Source organism: Apostichopus japonicus, chromosome 21 (assembly GCF_037975245.1).
Source record: "Apostichopus japonicus isolate 1M-3 chromosome 21, ASM3797524v1, whole genome shotgun sequence".
Classification (NCBI taxonomy): domain Eukaryota; kingdom Metazoa; phylum Echinodermata; class Holothuroidea; order Aspidochirotida; family Stichopodidae; genus Apostichopus; species Apostichopus japonicus.
In genome coordinates this window covers 19,268,737-19,278,123 of record NC_092581.1, presented here as the reverse complement: position 1 = coordinate 19,278,123, position 9,387 = coordinate 19,268,737, and the positions used below count along the sequence as shown (strand labels likewise).

Sequence of the window (9,387 nt, the reverse complement as noted above, 5' to 3'; positions counted from 1 at the left end):
TAACCTCACCTCGACACTTAAAACCTTTCCTGACAGATTAACTAACATCAAATTAAGATATGAGTGCAATATTAATTGTTGGACCTTCATGTATAAACTAAATATATATTTGATATATAACCAGAAGAACCAGAAGAACACGCAGATTCTGAGCTGGGTTAACGAGGTCGCCATATGTGAGAGCAAACTTTGTCCTTTTCTGTAATTAAGCACCGATCCTTCAAAGTCGTCAGCTGATGGAAATTACAAAAAAATAGAGAGATAAAAAAAAACGGTTAGACAGAACTTAAAATTTACTCAACATCACTTTTTTATCTTTTTTTTTTTTTTTTTTTTTTTTTTTACGATTAATCACGCAACTAACCTATGCCTAATTTCTCTGTCCACAATGGAATAAATTTAAAGAGAAAAAGAATGATGTTTTGATTTGGTTAATAAGAATCTAATTACCTCTTGTGGTTATGATATACGTAGAACCCGTGAAGGGGTTTGACACCTTTTTTCGTGTTTCCAAAACTTTTAAGGGTAATAGCAATTAGAGGCGAGGCGCTTAATTGACTGCTTCTCAATTTCTAACGCAAACTTAATTTGTCAGGATATAGCGAAGCAATGCTGGTTTCAAATATAGGGTGGACGTTTCTTAAGGTTGCAGACAAGATACGAGATTAAAAATGTTGCAAGGCCTTAGTTATGAAAGCCAAAAGGAGAGAGAGAGAGTAATAGATGGAGAGGTGGAGAGAGAAAAGCGGACTATTTTACAGACAAACAAGAGGAGAATTATCGCAAGTTATTGCCCATCTGTTTCACTTTTACATTGAAGAAGATAAGTATATACAGAGACAGTATTAAATTATAAGTAGAAATAGTAAAAACCAAACAACCACACACATTAACACAAAACTAATAATTATATTGTTAGCTGGAGAAGAAACAAATTGGCTTGATTCAGAATAAAAATGTTGAATTAATAATATTAGTTGGTTGAGATAATGACTTTATAATTATGGAATAAAGATGGATTTTAAACTTGAAAGTTATTAACTTTAGAGATTAGCTCATTCCATTACGGAGTACAACAAACAATAAATATCTTATGAAATTCAAGGATAAACAGTGTTGACATAAAAAAATAAGTTGGAACTACTTTTCACAAATTTATATTTTAGTTTAGTTTAGTTATGATTTTGTTTGTGTAGAACAGCTGTCAGTAATTTTTATTAGTCTTGAAAAAGTTTGGTAGATTTTTTGGGGGCAATATAGTCAATTGGGGAAATTATGGGAATAAGATTGCGTCGATGATTATTCTTTCGGGAGTGAAAGTTACTTCTACCTAACGGTACATCCTTCAAAGTTTAGCATCGAATAGGATGAAATGTCCTCTGGTTTTGATGCTACTTTTGCTTCAAAGTTGAACCATTTTTTTTTTATCGGTAACAGTAACATTCTCTCCTCAGAAGAACGTTTCCCCAGGATAATGAGATAAAGGTGTAGGCCTATATTGTTGTGAAATAACTGTAAAGTAAACTTCGGCTAATGTTTAGACTGATGTATTGTATTTTACAGCCTATAGTATAGCCTAACATAACATACACTGTACATATTATAAGCTATCATAACACTGAAACTGTAGCAATGAAAAGACAACGAGATATCACAAAGTGCATGGTTGCTATAAATCATCTCAACTACAGTATATCTGATTGAACATAGCCCCCCCCCCCCCCACAAGATGGAAAGTAATCAGTAAAAAAAATAATTCTAAAGCTTTGATGGACTTCAATTTCAATTCTCTCTATAAGATGGCGCTCGCAGACCGTTGCTAAGGTAAAGTTGATGTCACTGGAATTTCGATCAAATTAAACATATACTCAGTTTTGGTTGTTATTGACATGAATGTTCTCTTTTAAAATGCCAAGCAAAGTCCTTACTTTTATGTAGTAAAAAAAGGCCTGGCGAGTGGGGGAGGGGTCAAGAGCTACCAGCCCCGGGCATGTGGTGAATAAGGAGGCCCGCAAAAATATGGGATAAAGATTTTGGTATTACAGTCTGCCCGTCCCGGCCCTCGACATATCTGGTAATAAATGTATATATTATATGACATACGTCCCCATAACCCACATATTCTCAGCGACCTTATCATTTTTGATGCTCGTTATAGTTAAAGTTATTGACATGATATTACACTACAGAACGCGCCCCCACCCCCCCCCTCTTTTCTCTCTTTTGTGTCTATTAAATTTTCGTAACCAAGAATTAACAACATTGTCCTAACATATGTGTATGTACATTACGTCTCCAGACGACTTAACCATATATTGAAAATAGATGCTATATCTTCAGTGTTTCGTGTTCAAACTTAATTACTTTGACTGTATGCCGTAAAAACATAGTCTTGTTTACACAATACTTAACCAAATTATTTTAACCAAGACAATTTAGTCACGTTATTAAACAAACTTACGTTTCTTTCTCACACACACACACACTCTTTCTCTCTCTTTACAAAATTTAACCCTGAATTCTTATTAATTTTATTTCATAAAGATTACTTTCTCTCTCTCTCTCTCTTTCTTTATTCTTATATTTTGTCTAAGACATATTTCATTGTTTTAAATCCCCGATTAGAAAACTTACAGATTTTAAAATCCCCTTTGCACACACACACACACACAACTTAAAGAATAAGGCAAAAACGCATGTATTCAGTCATGGTGTGTGGGAATTTCCTAACAAAAGGAACACATGTTGACGCGGGCACATGGGGCACGCACAATAGCGCGCGTGTAACATTCACGGAAACGGCAGACCGCCTGCCCCGCTAGGCAATGTATACATATATATATATATATATATATATATATATATATATATATAGATATATATATATATATATATTTATACCTTTCAATGGATTCAAGAATATAACCCCTTTCTTCGTCACTGTCCGCAAAATCTTCGTCTATGATCCTCATATTACCCACCCTTTTCGTCTTTTTTGTTCTATCTTCTTTTCTTTCTTCATGTTATAGGATAAAATGCTTGGCTTATCAAGGACGTGTAATTGACGCATCATGTACTCTTAGTTTCTTTAATGTCGACAATGTGACAGTATTGGACATGACTATACTTCTCTCTATTTTGTTGTTGTTATTTTTTTTTGGGCCTTTCAGCCTTTCAGCAACTCGTATAGAAAAACTGCATATGGGCAGACGCCTGTTTGCGAACCGCATTGAAAACACTTCACTATACGGACAATACCATAACAAAGGAATTAACAAGCAATATTGAAGGCGATATATAAGGAAATGGTCATCCCGTTTGGTTTTTCTTTCTTTCTTTTCCTTTTTCTTTTTAAGTATTGGAAATTTAATATCCGCCCTCTAACAGTTGTTCTCTTAAAGTTTTTCTCCTTTCTTCTACTTGATCTTGTTTTAAGTTTGTGAGCACAAGCACTGTCTGTACGGGTATAGACCTGCCCGCATGTAGAAAAGTAACGCACAGTTAAACACATTGCCTCATAAATTCGGTCCCACTTAACGGCTGTCAGGTTCCCACAAGTATTAACGTGTTAAGCTATAACTCCTGTGGAAAGAGAAGAAAAGAAAAGAAAAGAAAAGAGGGTGAAAATAGTTCCTTGGTTAATAAACCTCCGTCGTTGACTAGTCAGGAAAACAACGATTTCGGGGAACAAAAATATTTCCTGTAAAAATTAATCATTTGGCATACTTTTTTATTCTTTGCTTTTAGTCTACGAAGAATATTTAATAGTGAGTGCTTCAGGTCTGAAAACTAATGAGATGCTTTACATTGGAGGTGTTCACTCGCTGAATCAAGAATATTTCACACACACAAAAAAAAAGGGGGGGGGGGGAGGTGAGTGAAATCATTGATTTCCAAGGCCTGTTAGGTTTGTGGCAGGACGGTTAAATTTTTAAAAGGCTTAGTACATTCAAGTCGACTAAATATATCAAATTCCATTCTAATTTTGTTTTTTCTTATCTGAATCTTTCGGTGCAGTGTAGATATCTCGTTTTAACATGTGATGTACATTCAACGTGGGCCCTTATAAGCCGTTGGAAATAAATTCGGTAAGTTCTCAACATGGTATCACATGCATAGTGCTTGAAATTCTATAAATTCTGCTATATAGCATATATAAGTCATATAACTTTGTTATAAAGCATAAAGTCATATAACTTCGTTATAGACCTATAGCATAAAGTCATATAACTTTGTTATAGACCTATAGCATAAAGTCATATAACTTTGTTATAGCATAAAGGCATATAACTTTGTTATATAGCATAAAGTCATATAACTTTGTTATATAGCATAAAGTCATGTAACTTTTTTATATAGCATAAAGTCATGTAACTGTTTTATATAGCATAAAGTCATATAACTTTGTTATAAAGCACAAAGTCATATAACTTTGTTATATTGCATAAAGTCATATAACTTTGTTACTGCATATCGAAACTTTGTTATTGCGTCAAGTTACATAAATTTGTTATTGCATTAAGTCATATACGTTCGTTATAGCGTTAAGTCACATGCGTTTGTCATATATAATCGTCATATATAATGGTCGTGTAATTTCAAGCTTATTTTACGATGACTACGAGTAGATTTTGTACAGACGTTTCGATGCTATTATTATTGATACTATACCTGTGGCAATGTAGTTCAAGTTGGTTTCAAGATGAAAATTTAACTGTGTTCTGCAATTTTACTCTTGTCTTGGCTTTTACACTGGTATGAGAAATTGTACTGGCGACGAAATATTGAAGTACGGTAGCAAATATATTACCGTAAACTCTCACTGACGAACTCGCACTTAACATGTTGAAAATTGAAAATAATATTGAAAACTGAAAAAAACAATATATAGAGGTACAAGATGAAATTGATCAATTGCAATTCGATTTAAAGATTTTGTTTTCTCTATATCCATAACTTTTAAAAGCAAATATTTTCTCACGATGAAAATAACTATAATTTTAATTTGTTTATGTATAGATTAGTGTCAAGTTAGATATATTATTAGACATTTTAATGGTTTTATCGTGTAATGTAGGCTTATATAGAAGTCAATACATATACTTATATAAGCATAAAAGATCTTTACGTGGACAATGAGTTTCCCGTCTGGTTAGTCAATGACAATATGATGCCATATTATTATTTGCTACATACATACATACAAACATACATACGTACGTACACACACACATACTTACATACATACATTCACCAAAAAAATTAATATTATAAAACATGTATCATTTAATGTGGCTATCCTTCTCCCTGCAGTGTGGTGTTAAAAAATGAAATATAATTTGTCCAATCGATGAATCCCGCAGCATGTGTGTAGTTATCATTATTTTAATGTTTGTCACATTCAATCGATAGCACCTTATTTACAAATATGCTCCATATGCATTACATGACACAAATATGTCTGTACGACTATGTTAATTACTGTATATGTTCCTAACCACTATGACAGACGGAAAATTCACTTTACATTGACCAACTTAGTTTGAATGATATGAAAACATAACAAGCAAGGAAGAAAAAGGATGTAATGTAAAACGGTTCCTCAAAAGCAGAAATAACCGATAGGAAAGGATTACTTCCGCATTAGTTTTGTTTATTTTAACACCGTATACCATAGAAATTTGTGTGTATTGTAGCGCCACATCACACGTTATAACACCTCCAAATAAAACATAATATTCAATTCTGCTTAAATAAACCATTTATTTGAATGATGTTTTCTTTGTGTAAGGGGTTATACATATTAATTGAGAAGACACATACTTACGAGCGCCATTTGAAACTATATTCCGAAACTGTCAAATAATTTAGATTTTTAAATTTTTTTTTTTTTTTTTGCACGATTTTGAAAAATTTGTGATCATCTCCATATATCTACCAGTTTCTTAATTACAGTATTGTCCATTTCTGTAACGATATACAACTAACTAACGAGGGAAGTTTTTGTAAATGTTATAGCTTCCTGTTTATTCCGCTAAGTGTTTCTTAAGATTAAAATGTGGTTCTATTAGTGAAACTGCCCATCAGTAAACTCGTTTTCCGAGAAAAAGTCAGTGTAGAACAGGCAGGGGTTCCCACAACATGTTCTACGTGAACATGTAAAAAACATTGGTTGGAAGAAAAGCCCAGAGAGATTAAAACTCTCAACATACCTACATTAAACAATGTACATGATATAGACTGGTATAGGGTACCCATACCCAAAGCCATACAGACACATGGTTGCGCATATTTACCCGCTTGGTGCAAGATTGTGATTCTCTTTCATTTCTTGTAGACCGGATTGCAATCTTTATAGTGACTGTTCACCCCCTCCCCCCCCCCCCTCTCTCGAGGGTCGCATATATTGAGAACTTCCTGGATATATAGACAGTTAGGCAATCACAATTTTATAATTAGCAAAGCAAGACTAGTCATCAGTCGAGGTCACAATATTACACAAATACCAAACGAAATTAATGTGGTAGTTGGTTGTGTAGGTAGAAACGTCAAAATCTGGTAGACCTAACCTTAACATCACAGGTGGGTAAAGTGGGGCTCGCGTCGAACATTTTTTCGGCGTCCCCCCCCCCTCCTCCTTAACCCAAGAGAAGGATTTGAAAACCCTACATATGCGGTCCGCGGAACCTGAGCCTATTGCAAAATTCCATGTTTCACCCCTTTTGCTGAACATTCTTTACCATCATAGTAAAGAGGGGGGGGGGGGCGGACTCAAACATTTAACAAAATAAAATTTATTACAGAAAAGACTTGTGGTTGAATATTAAATGTTTTACAAAAGCAAGAATTTATATTACAGACGACAAAAAAAAAATTAGTTTACATCTCCCTCAAGATTCCACATTGAATTCGATGATGCATGGTGCTTCATAATCTTTCAATTAAATTAAAAAATAATAATCATAACAATTATAAAAACACAAATATCGCATTTGTCAAATATAATAAAACTAAAAAGTAGATATATATATAACCTGCCGGTACCATCAAAACTACACAAATTCTGAACAAACGAATGAAAAAAAAACACACACACACATCTCTCTCTATATATATATATATATATATATATATATATATATATATATATAAATATATATATATATATATATATATATTAATATCTGTTTTACAGAAAAGAAATACCAGTTTTTATATATATATATATATATCTATCTATCTATATACATGTACATCTATACATATATATCTATCTATATCTATCTATATATATCTATATCTATCTATATCTATATATATATTTGGTATATATGGTATATATTTATGTGAACCAAACAGTGCACATATTACACCTGGTGAATTTGCACGTACAGTATAAAGTGAGGGCGTGATCATTACACGTTCGTTTTCAAATATTTGTGTATGGTATACTCTATCTAGACATTAAGTCATTTCAAGCCGACTAGTACTAAGGCGTGTTTAATCGTAGCATATGTTATGTACGGTACCATACTGCCACTATTTATTTAAAATAAAATATATGTATAAAAAATACAAATAATGTCTGGTATTAAAACGTCATAATCACTGCGTAGCCTATGACTAGTAACTCAATGAAACCAGAACACCAATTTTTATTGATCGATAGACCGGCGTTGCTCCGGGTTCCACTGTTTGTAAAAGTTTGTCAGCTTTAGGTTTTCTCACGATCGTTTATTTTTTTATTTTTTTTTTATACTTTTTTTTTCATAATGCGTTAAATTTGTCAATAATGATTTTCGCTTTTAACTAAAGTCAAAGAGACAAAAAAAAAAATCACAAGTTGTCTTTATTTGTGTGTGCGTCTGCGTGGGTGAGTCTGTGTGTGTGAGTCTGCGTTTGTGAATAAAATCAGATTAAAAGGTGTCACTTTGACGACTTTAACTTTGGTTTCTATGGAATATATTGATCGTTGCCAAGGTAACAATGAGCAGACGTTAAACATTGATCTCAGATTAAGTTCCTTTGAGAAATAAAAAAATGCAGTGTATCTGGCGCAAATGGAAAGACAGTGGCAGCCGGGTACCACGCATAACTTCCTTAAGAGAAAATACATATAGACATTTGCAAGTGCAAGACTTGACCCGTTAATCAACATACTGTATTTAGATCCTCCTGTAAGCGGGAACTCGCGAAGAAGCCTCATTGGCTTATCAAAGCCGCAAGCTGACCGAAGTCAGTCTCTTACATTCATATTTAACGTCCATGATTATTAATTGTCAATTGTCAACAACTCTGTATAACTGGACGACATATACATTACTCTGGGAGTGACTCGAACCGGGGACCTTATGATTGTAAAGCATCGGCGTTAAACACTGAGCTAACACTCCTATAATACTAATAATAATAATAATAATAATCCACTTTTATATAGCGCTTTATACCAGCAGTAGGTCTCAAAGTGCTTTCTCTAAGACGCGGAGGTTACAAATCGGATTGAGTGACACTTGCCACACATTGCTTCATGATATACACTGATTTACAAATAACCCCATCCCTCCTTTAGCCCACCAAACCACACCACATCCACCTACACTCCACCCACACCCACCCGCACAAGCCCATGGTTTCTTATATTTCTACAACATATCATTACTTCCTGTCTAAATCGTTTGCTTTTTGCTAATGCTTTTGTTTATATATTTATTACAATGTTTAATTTATTTTCTGTAATAAAGATTTTGCAAATGCTGAGTGTAAAATGCCAAAGTCCCTAACAAGTTTAAATCACTGCAGCGGTTTCAATTTCAATACTGTTTAAATCACCTTAACATTTTGAGTAATACAAAAACAATGGGTAGTGGAGGGTTGGGGGGGGGGTGGGTTGTTCCTCTTTGTGGTTCTTTGATATCACATATTGATAAAATGCATGACAACCCCATTCACACGACATTTGAGAGTTATGGTTTTACGTTTTTGCTTAAAGGGTCGCATACAATATATAGTTTGACCTGGTTTTGCTCATTCGGTTAGCTGATGCATACCTAACCACTTTGTTGTATTATATATAATTGTGTTTTAAATAACTTTCGAGGGATGAGTTGAATGTTATCTTAATTATATCTGATAAAACAAATTAAACTTTCTGTTTCATCATGTGAAATTCTGAATGGAACCAAGACCGTAGTTTCTGAAATAAAAAAAGAACTGTGTGAACACCGCCCGCACTTTTTTAAGTGAATTTGTTGTTTGTTCTCTGCTATAGTTCAAAAGGATAGGAAATATTTTCTCTGAGATTTTTGTACTGGTATGATAGTAAACCACTGGCATCTTTCTTGAAAGCCGCTCTAGGCAAATACAACAGAAATCAGGGTCTGTACCTCA

The 9,387-nt window shown here is 33.6% G+C and overlaps 1 protein-coding gene and 1 long non-coding RNA gene across 2 annotated transcripts in view; one reads left to right on the top strand and one right to left on the bottom strand.

Annotated features, from left to right (window-relative positions):
• The window catches only part of LOC139962409 (protein mago nashi homolog), a 183,793-nt gene that overhangs the window by 81,723 nt on the left and 92,683 nt on the right, over positions 1-9,387 (bottom strand). The window lies entirely within an intron of this gene.
• LOC139962829 (uncharacterized) overlaps positions 1-9,387 on the top strand; it is a 44,300-nt gene that overhangs the window by 25,857 nt on the left and 9,056 nt on the right. Inside the window, exon 2 of the long non-coding RNA XR_011791378.1 lies at positions 4,018-4,088. This is a non-coding gene — a long non-coding RNA (uncharacterized lncRNA). The remainder of the gene's footprint in view (positions 1-4,017; positions 4,089-9,387) is intronic.